The sequence below is a fragment of the Apium graveolens genome, chromosome 8 (genome assembly GCF_009905375.1).
Source record: "Apium graveolens cultivar Ventura chromosome 8, ASM990537v1, whole genome shotgun sequence".
NCBI lineage: Eukaryota > Viridiplantae > Streptophyta > Magnoliopsida > Apiales > Apiaceae > Apium > Apium graveolens.
Window position 1 is genome coordinate 243,443,028 of NC_133654.1, and position 11,138 is coordinate 243,454,165.

Sequence of the window (11,138 nt, forward strand, 5' to 3'; positions counted from 1 at the left end):
ATCATCGCATTGTTACTGCCTATCATCCATAAACTAATGGTCAAGCTGAAGTGTCTAATAGAGAGATCAAGCGCATTCTAAAGAAAGTCGTTTGTCCGTCAAGGAAAGATTGGTCTTTGAAGCTCGATGAAGCTGTTTGGGCTTATAGAACAGCATACAAGACTCCACTTGGGATATCCCCGTTTCAACTTGTCTATGGTAAGGGATGTCATTTAACTGCGGAGCTTGAGCATAAGAGTTATGGGGTATTGAAAAAGTTAAACCTTGATCTATATGCAGTTGGGAAGAAGCGAATGCTTCAGTTAAATGAACTTGATGAATTTTGACTTCAAGCGTACGAAAATAACAAAATGTACAAGAAAAAGGTAAAAAGGTGGCATGACAGGAAGCTATCGCCTAAGTCATTCGTGCCGGGGTAACAAGTCCTTCTATTCAATTCCCGTCTCCGACTTTTTCCTGGAAAGTTGAAATCAAAGTGGCCTGGACCATTTATCGTCAAAACTATGTTTCCACATGGAGCGGTGAAGATTTTTGAGAACGATCCGGGCCAAGCATTCAAAGTAAATGGTCAGAGATTGAAGCACTATTATGGGGATACGGCAAACCGTGAAGTGGTTAGTGCTGTTTTATTGTTCACTTAATCGCATTACTCTACGTCAAGCTAATGACGTAAAAGAAGCGCTTCTTGGGAGGCAACCCAAGATATGAGACCATAGGACACCTTAGAATTTAGTACTTTATCTAAAAACCCAAAAAAAATCCAAAAAACATTGGCAGAAAAAAAAATCCAGAAGCCTAGCTGGCGCCCGCATGCTATGAGCGCGCGACCGCGTGCTAGCAGGCGCCCGCCTGCTGGTGCCAGGTGGTCGCGTGCGACCCTGATTTTTGAAAAATCATTTTTCAGCCTATAAAAAAACAACAAAACAAAAAAACAAAATTCACAGAAGCCATATCACCCATTAACCCACGAATTCCCCCATACTTAGCCACAATCCCCACTCCTAATCAAATTCTAACCCTAATTTTGCCCTATAAATATATACAACCTCTACATACACATCCTACACACTTTCAACTCTACAAAATCTCTCCTACACACCAAACACAAACTCTCTAACTCTTATTCTCAGTTCTCATGGCCCCAAAGAGATCACGAACTATCGGTAGCAGCAGCACCAACCCGACTGCTACTGATTCTTAGAGGAATATTGTTGCGAGGCCCCGATTATTGGATAGGGATGCTGAAGAAGAGTACACCAAGCTTCTGACTAAGCCAATTATGAAGGAGAGGGGGCTCTTGCCATCAGGGAGGGATGGTGAGTTGCTGCCGATGATTGCTGAGAAGGGATGGATTACATTCTACGAGTCACCTGAGGCGGTATCGATGAGTGTTGTTCGCGAGTTCTATGAGAATGCCAAGGCTGACAAGAATGGGTTTTCTGTTGTTCGTGGGCTTACTGTTGATTATCAGCCCGAGGTGATTCGTCGTGTTAATGGACATTGACAAAGGAAACCACAGGAGAAGAACTGGAATGCAAAGGCCCCTGAGGACTTTGATTTGGACTTGATTATTGCTACTCTCTGTCAGTCGGACACAGTGTGGAAGTTCAAAAAGGTATCCAACGATTATCATAGTTTCCCTGCTGTCGCGATGAACAGGTATGATCGTGCTTGGAATGCATTTATATGTGCTAATATTCTTCCTTATTCGCATGCACATGAGGTTACAGTGGAGAGGGCGAGATTATTATGGGGGATTATGAATGATGAATATTATGTGGACCTTGGTGAATTTATCTATCAAGGGATTTTGAAGTTTTTGAGGGGGAAATCGCAGTACTCTATCCCGCATGCCTCTATTGTCACGAAGCTTTGCAAGGCATGAGGAGTCCAGTGGCCTTCTTATGAGCAGCTGTAGATGCCGGTCGCTCATATTGATTCATTGACATTGAATATGATGCAGGAGTGGACGGGTGGAGAGCCCGAGTCACGTGGTTTGGGGTATCGCCTTCCGGGAGGAGTTCCAGCAGCCGGTGCTGCCATGGCTAGGCCCAGTTAGGCTCAGGAGAGGCAGGCTCTTCGAGAGCTCAGGGAGGAGATGGTTCGGGATTGGCTGATGTCCAGTACAGGAGGCTTTTTAGGAGGATGGATGCGATGTATGAGTCACAGAGTCGGTTTGCGCAGGAGCTCACCCAAGCACTTGGGACTGCATTTAGAGGCCTTGGAGCTAACATCCAATGGCCCGTTTATGGTGAGGATTCTGCTTATCCACCTCCTGACACTCCACCCTCTGAGGGTGATGATAATGATGATGATGATTCGTCTAAGTAGGTATACCCTGTGTTCCTTTCTATTACCTTCACTGGAGACAGTGAAGATTTTAAGTTTTGGGGTGGTAGTTAAGGAACATATTTGTGTGTGTGTCATGTGGTTGCATTTTCATGTTAGTTTAGTTCATATAGTTGCATATTTTTGTCATATAGTTCTTTTTTTAGTTTTTTATTTTATTTTATAGCTTTATTTATCATGGCATATAGCTCATGCATATACCATAATCTCATTGTGTTGCTTTACCGATTAATATGTGATATTGATGCGAGTGTAGTGATAGCGTTAGAGTGATGTTGAATTTTTTTAGGTTGACATGCATGATAGAAACACTTGTAATTTCACCAAGTCTTAGATTATGCTTAAGGACTAGATTGTTGTCATGATTTGATGGTTTTTGAGGTTAATCTATTGTTTATACTTAAAATGCATGATAGGCTCTTAATGATAAAAGACATGAAAAGATAAAAATTGGAAAAAAAATTAGAATTCATTGCTAGTTGTGGTTAGGCGTCAAATGGCTAGTAGTCGGCTCGTATTGTATACGAGTAGTCTAGGGTTGAGCAAGATGGAGTGAAATGCACTTGCTCAGAAATTAAAAAGAAAAAAGAAAAAGAAAAAAAAAAGAGGGAAAAAATATGGAAGAAAAATATGGTTAATGCATAATTGATCACGAGTGGGCTCTTTGGTATTCGAGTTATTAAGTTCTTAGGGGACTTTGTGCCTAGTGACCTAAGGTTTTTATAGTCTGGGATTCGCTAACCTAACGCTCGTTAAATGGGTACCATTGCATAAATCTTTTGTGGACCTCACTCATTGCACGATCAAATAAGCATTTATTTATGTGTTGAATAAAAGTATGATTCCGTAATAAACTCCAATAATCTTGAAGTGTTATAAGTTATTTTGTGTCTAGAATATATTCTTCGTATAAGTTTGTGATTGCCTTGAGGATAATTAAGTTATGATGATTGATCTAGTTTCGAAGCATATCTGTTAAGCATTTGCACACACCACGTTTCTAGTTGTATGTTAACTTGCGTGATTTGATTGATCTTTAGTCACCTAATTGCATTTGTTGATATGTCATGTGTTGGTTGGTTTAGTCATCGCGTGGGGATCGCTGCATTCATATAGTTGCATTCATGCATGTTTTATTCTGAATTTGAGTCTGTGATGCATGAGGACAAGCATCGATTCAAGTTTAGGGGTGTGATAAGTGGCATTTTATACCACTTAGAGCATCTCATAACGGCTTGAATTGGTGTCTTGGACTTAAGTATTTTGTGTATTTGACGCATTTTCTAGTGTTTTTGCATTTTAGGGTATAACTTGCTTAGATATGTGTTTTTCATCAAATAAAGCTTAAGGAAGTGCTTAGAATCAGTCTAGGGGTGATGACCGAAGAAATCAGCAAAAACAAAAGTAGAATAAGGAATTTTCGCGCACTAGAAGCAGGCGGCCGTGTGGAGGATGCAGGCGACCGCCTGTGGGCGGATTTTTAGAATCTGGATTTTATAATTCGAGTACGATTGGGCTTCTATTTGCGCTGGTTCTCTTGGGCTAATATATAAACCTTATGGAAAGACGTTTTCTTCATCAAGAAATCAAGAGCAAGGGCAAGAAGATTGAGAAGACCGTTTTAGCACGCAACAACGAAGAAGAGGAAGCATATGTTATCTTGTGATTCTTTTAATTCGTTATAACTGTGGATGCTAGTTTTATTTATGCTTTGAACCTTAATACTCTTGTGACGTACTTCATTATTTATTAAGTATTTTTATTAGCCTTGTATTGTTGTGTTATTATCATACTTTCATATGAACCCATGGTGACGATGAGTTCTATTATAGGCTAATCGTGATCATGGGATTCTAGCGGATTTACTATGGATTTCTTTAGTTCATTGTTTAATACCTTGGTATGTGGTGATTGTATGATATCTAGTATAGGTTATGCTTATTCGTCTTAAATGTGTCGTGAACATGTAAGATAGCATGTTAATCTATTGTGAAGCGACAGTGAATCTTGAGATTTAGAACTTGCCATACTAGCATAGGTTCATGTATTATATGCATGATTAGTGGGTAACTCTAACCGTTTTACTTGCCCTGTGTAATCATCATGAATAACTTGTGCTTAAATCGTTATGTTGTCAAATTCTGTACACATATAGGGTCTCAATATAATTGATGCCTATTCAACTTCTATCTTAATTTTGGATGCTTGGTAGAATGGTATTCGTACAACGAAAGTTGGCGTTTATCAGTTTCTTGTTGTTTGATTAATATCATCACCATTACATGCTAAGGTTAATGACAACAACTATTGAATGAAGTAGTAATGAAGTTAGGATCTCATGTGTGTTTAATATTGTTAATTCAAGTGTTTAATTATCGTAGTTAATATTAGTTAACCAATTTTAATTGTTATTGTCTTGGCATTGAAGAATAATCATACATTGGTGAGTAAGTGTTAATTAAATATAATTAATCAGAGTCTATGTGGGAACGAACTAGAAATCATTCTATATTACTTACGAACGTGTATACTTGCGTGAATTATTTAGCGCATGCATTGTGCCTAACACTAATTAGGTATGCCTGAAATTCTTATTATTACCTTTAATGAGGACATTGAAAATTTTAAGTTTGGGGGTGATAATGTAAGGATTAGTAGTGTGTGTGTCCATATAGATTCATATTGCATGTTTAGTTGTAGTTCATTCATAATTTTGCATGATTGTTCATTTAGGACATATTTGTTTTTTGTGTGATTTCATACAGTTGTATTTGCATGTATATTTAGCATGATCCCTTAAGATGAACTATGATATTTGATAAGTTGATGTTGATTTGAGTGTGGTGATGACGAATAGAGGGATGTTTAAGTCCTAATGAATTGATTTGCATGCCAGAAATAAATATTTTCACAAAGTCTTATAGGGTTGCTTTTGATCTAGATCATGATCATACTTGTTTGTTGTTGAGATTTAATCACTTGGTTATATTTAGAATTTGTAATGTTCTCGTAATGACGTAAAAATACTGATTTTTTTATCTGCAGAAAAACTTGGATTTCATTGCTAGTTTTTGTAAGGCTAGGCGTCAAATGGCTAGTAGCCGGCTCATATTTTTATGAGTATTCTAGGGTTGAATGAGATGGAGCGAAACGCACTCATTCAGAAATTATTGAAAAAAAAAGAAAAAAAAGTATGTGTTTATGCATAATTGATCAAGAGTGAGCTCTTTAATACTCGAGTTATTAAGTTCTAGGGGAATTTGTGCCTAGTGACCTAAGGCTTTTATAGTCTGGGATCCGCTAACCTAACGCTCGCTACATGGGTATTATTGCATAAGTTTTTTGGGACCTCATTCATTGCACAGTCAAATAAGCATCTTTGTTATATGTTCAATAATAGTGTGAATCCTTGTATAACTCTAGTAGAAAGGAGGTGTTGTGAGTCATAATGCGTTTATTATCTATTCTGTTTATAAACTTTTGATTGTTTTGATGATAGATAAGTTATGGTTATTGATCTAGTATCGAGAGATATCTGTTAAGCATTCCACACACGCACGTATCAGGTTTATGAGTTTGTTTGTGAGATTTATTCGAACTCTGTTTTAAGTCATTGCATTCTTAGAGGCATTGGCTTATTCATTTGGTTATGGTTATTCTGAGGGGATCGATTGCATTATCATTTAATTGCATTCACGTAGTTGCATTCATGCATTAGGTTTGTTTTGTAGTCTTGAGTCTGTTTATGCTTGAGGACAAGCAACGATTCAAGTTTGGAGGTGTGATAAGTGGATTTTATATCCACTTGGAACGCTTTATTACAAGCTTAAATTGGTGTTTTGGACTCAAGTTTTTGGTATTTTGTTGTGTTTTTGTGTTATTGCATTTCAGGTATCAGTTAAATGAAGAAAGAAGTTTTTAAACGAAATATGATGAAAAGTGATCATATTTGGAAGCCAAAGTCATTGTCAAGTTGTGGAGAATCTCGTTAGCTTCGCGTGGGCAGTTGAATCGCCTAATTCTGACGAGTAGAACTCAAGTTATGGCCAAAATAAGATTCATCATAATTTTTTAGAAGCCGCCCACGCGGCCACGTCAGACCCGCACGCGACCGCATGCTGATGCGGGGTTGATTTCGCTGAAAAGGCCTTTTTTGAGTGGAATTCGATAATTTTAAGGGTAAAGGTCCACTAGGGGCTTATATATACTTAAAAAAAAGGGTTTTTATCATTAGGGAAGATTGGGAGATCAAGGAGAAGACCTAGAAGCACAAAATAACTCCGAAAAAGAAAATCTTGTTTTCTACTTATGATTCTTTGAAAATAGTTGTAACTTTGGATGCCCGTTTTCATTCTTGTTGAACGTAGACTTTTTTTATTCGTACTTTGATTATTATTCAGTTTATTAAGACCTTGTTTTATACCATGCTTTCATTGGAACCCATGATGATGATGAGTTCAATTATGGCTAATCGTTATCATGGGATTCTAGCGGATTTACTAATAGATTTCTATAGTTAATTTGTTCTGATACCTTAGTGTGTGGTGATTGATTGATATCCTGGTATTGGTTGTGCCTATTCGTCTTATGTGCGTAGCTAACATATAAGATAGCGTGTTAATCTCTATTGAAGCGACAGTGAATATAGAGGTTTAGAACTTGTCATGCTAGCATAGGTTCATGTATTTGTTATGCATGATTCGTAGGTAATTTTAACCATCTTACTTGCGCATTAAACCGTTATATTTTCAATTCTTATAGGCATATAAGGACTAAGCATAATTGGTGTTTTTTCAACTTCTATCTCTTTTGTGGATGCTTGGTAGTAGGTTATTCGTATAACGAAAGTTAGCGTTTACTAGTTTCGTATTATCTGATTAGTGTCATCACCATCACATGCTAAGGTTAAGAACAATGACTTGGAATGAAGTAGTAATAAAGTTAGAATTCCACGTTTGTCATATATAGTAATTCAACCTCAATTCTCTTAGTTAATGTTATTTAGTATAATTTCTTAGTTTAATAAAAACCCAATTTATTATTTGTCTTAGCATTGAGCGATAACCATACATTGTTGTATAGGTGCATAAATTGAAATTAACCTAAACCAGTCTATGTGGGAACGAATCTGATTTATATCTTATACTACTTGTGAACGCGTATACTTGCGTGAATTTTAGCGCATGTTTTCGCCCTAACAAGAAGTCATTCGAGAACTCCAGAATGACTTATAGAGAACTCTAGAATAACTTATAGAGAACTCAAGAAAGCTTATAGAAAACTCAAAAAAGCTTATAGAGAACTCAGAGATATCGACAAGCCAAATTGAAGACATAAAGATTGGAGATATCGACAAGTCATTTCTTCACTAGAGAACTCAGAGTTATCGACAAGTTAACATTCATTAGAGAACTCTGAGTTATCGATAAGTCAAATTCTACTAGAGAACTCAGAGATATAGATTAGTCATAATTTACTAGAGAACTCTGAGATATCAACTAGTCAAATTTGACTAGAGAACTCTGAGATATCGATAAGTCAAGAAGCCACTAGAGAACTCAGAGTTATCGATAAGTCAAAGTGAAGATATGAAGACTAGAGATCTCGATAAGTCAAATTCTTTAATAGAGAACTTGAGACATCTACAAGCCAAATTAACTATAGAGTACTAGAGATCTCGATAAGCCAATATACTTATCGAGATGTCAAGTTCTCTATAGATCAAACTGGAGATCTCGAGGTAAAATCTCAAAGTACAAAATTGCATATCAGTTCAATATCCAAGATTAACAATCAACAAACAATCTAAACAGCTGGATTGACAAGTCTACAAAAAGCAGCTTGAAGGATGTGCAATATCAATGATGAACATTAACTGACAAAGGAAGATCAAGATAATCACAGGATGCTAAAGATATGCTAAGCCAGAAATAGAAGATATACTTTTCTATAAATGGAAATGACAAGTGACTGTTTACTAAAGCTAATAGCATGTCTTATTGTACACTGTGTAAACCAGTAGTTAACTGAATTATAAAGTTAACACTGGTCACTTAGTCAGTTGTAACAATTGAGATAGAAAATCTTGTAACACTTTCAAGAAGAAGCTAATCTCTTTATCAACAAAGAACCTAGAAATTTTGTAGCAAAACATTCTTAATTTTAATATAAAATTAAGTGAGTTTTGAAGATCTGTGTTCTTTATTCTTGCAAGTTTAATTTTTTCATGAATACACTTTCACAACAAGATTTAATTTACTTTGTTCAACCATAAAAGATTCAAGAAAAGCTTAAAAACAGTAAAACACATTCACCACCACCCCCCCCCCGTGTGTTATTCATTTCCTAACAGTTAATCTTCACCATTGATCTTGCACATCCTTCAAGCTACTTTTTGTAGACTTGTCAATCCAGCTGTTTGGATTATTTGTTGATTGTTAATCATGGATATTGAATTGATCTGCAATTTTGTACTTTGATATTTTACTTCGAGATCTCCATTTTGTCTATAGAGAACTTGACATCTCAATAAGTATATTGGCTTATCGAGATCTCTAATACTCCATAGTAAATTTGACTTATAGAGGTCTCTGAGTTCTCGAATGAGACTTTGGCTTGTCGAAATCTCTTAGCTTCATGTCTTTATTTTGACTTGTCGACAACTTAGAGTTCTCTAGTGAATTTTGATTTATCGATATCTCTGAGTTCTCTAGTGGACTTTGACTTATCGATAACTCAGAATTTTCTAATGAATGTAGACTTGTCGATAACTCTGAGTTCTCTAGTGAAGAAATGACTTGTCGATATCTCCAATCTTCATGTCTTCAATTTGGCTTGTCGATATCTATGAGTTCTCTATAAGTTTTCCTGACTTCTCGATAAGTCATATGGAGTTCTCGAATGACTTCTCTATAACACTAAATCTGTGACTTGTAGAGATCTTGACTTAGAGTATTTTTATTCAAACATATTTATTCGACTCCAAGCTTCTTCAAAATTCTTCTGAGGCATGATCATCTTGATCTTCTTCCAGATAGAATCCTTAGGCTTGATACTGTTTAAAGAAAAAGACTTCAGTCTGCTCCTTTGCATTTTTACAGACTTTAAAATATTACAAGTACAAAATACAAATTAAGATAACAATACAACTTACTTAGGGTTGACGAATTGTCTTAGTCTTGTTAAAGTACAAGCATGACTTGCACAACAATCTCCCCAAATTTGTAAGAAGATTACTTAACACAAATTCATTCCTGTTAACAAAACTAACCCCAAGTTTAAAATGATGGAAAATAAGATTGATACACAAAGCTTGATAGAATTACAACTTTTGTACAACATAAGATTTACAGAGTTCAATGGTTACAAGTATCAGGTAAAGACGGTTTTTGTATTTGCTTCTTCCTTAAGAACATCATTTAAGTGATCAAGAATTTATAATTCTTCTATAATAGTTGTTCCACCTAGATCTTCTACAAGTTTTTGTCTTGCTACCTTGGGATAGCCACTGTCTAGCAAATCTATTCTAAAACTTAAGAATCCACCAGCTTTGATGTTTAGAAATTTCCCATCCTTAGAGATTCTGCTCATTCCTTTTGCCCTAAACTCTTCTGATCTTTTTATAAACATCTCAATTTCTTCATCATACCTCCTCCTTCTTTCTTCAGCTTCAACTTCATTCCTTTTTCTTGTTATTTCCCTTTCAATCAACCATTTAGCTATAACTGATCTCCATGCTCTTGTGGCAGTATCCTTGTCCTTTAAAAAACTTATTATTCTCTTAATTTATGTGGGAGAGAGAGAATCCATTAGATCACTGCCAAGAAAGGTGAAAGAACCATCTTCACTAACTTCCCTAAGAGATACAACCCAGACTCTGACTATTTCCTCAGCAAGTTGTTGAATATGATCTTCATCTGAGATGCACCAATTTAAAGGTAGGAAGTCAGATTGCTTGAAACAGTTCCAGATGGACCTTTCAGTGACTTCAACTTTTTCGGAAGACTTGACTTTCTTAGTTTTTCTTCCAACAGATTTAAGATTAACTTTTAGTGAAGGCTTGGTTAAAGGTAGGGTTGAGATTTTCTTGAGACTTGTTTGGCTTGTGGTGATTGAAATTTTTAGGAAAGAATATGCAGTTTGCTTGTAAAGAAATTTAGGCTTTGGAGTTTGGGAGGGTATAATGTTTGAGATGGTTGTTTTTGAAGGTTGAGATAAAGGTTGAGCTAGGTCTGTTTGGATTTTTAGGGATTGTTGTGTTTCTGAGCTATCATTATTCTTTTTGCTCCTCCTCTCACTTTTTCTCTTCTTCTCTTCATCTTTCTTATCATCCTCCTTCCTTTTCTCTTTCTTCTGCTCATCACCATCCAAGTCATCCTTGTTGATTTGAGTTTTGGGCAAGTTGGCTTCTGCATTGTTCAAGTATCTACCCAATAGCTTTATCATTTTCATGTCATCAAAGTTCTTGTTCTTCTTGGTTTTTAAGACAGTTTCTAGGACCATGATAAGCTTCTTGTTGCTCATGACACACTACTTAGGGATCTGAAAATGTTTGAAGTTTTTGGTGTTTGGACGGATGTATGCTATACCCTTGCTTAGCTGTAGATATGCTTCAGAAAAAGCAGTCACTTGATTGTTTCTCAATTCAGTTAATAGCAAGGTATCTTCATGAGTTATAACTTTGAATTTGTTGATGAAGATATCCAACTCAGATGCCCTCCATGAGACAAGGTAATTGAGGGACACCTGCATACATCTGTCTGTCCCTAAGTCATTTGCATTGATCACTA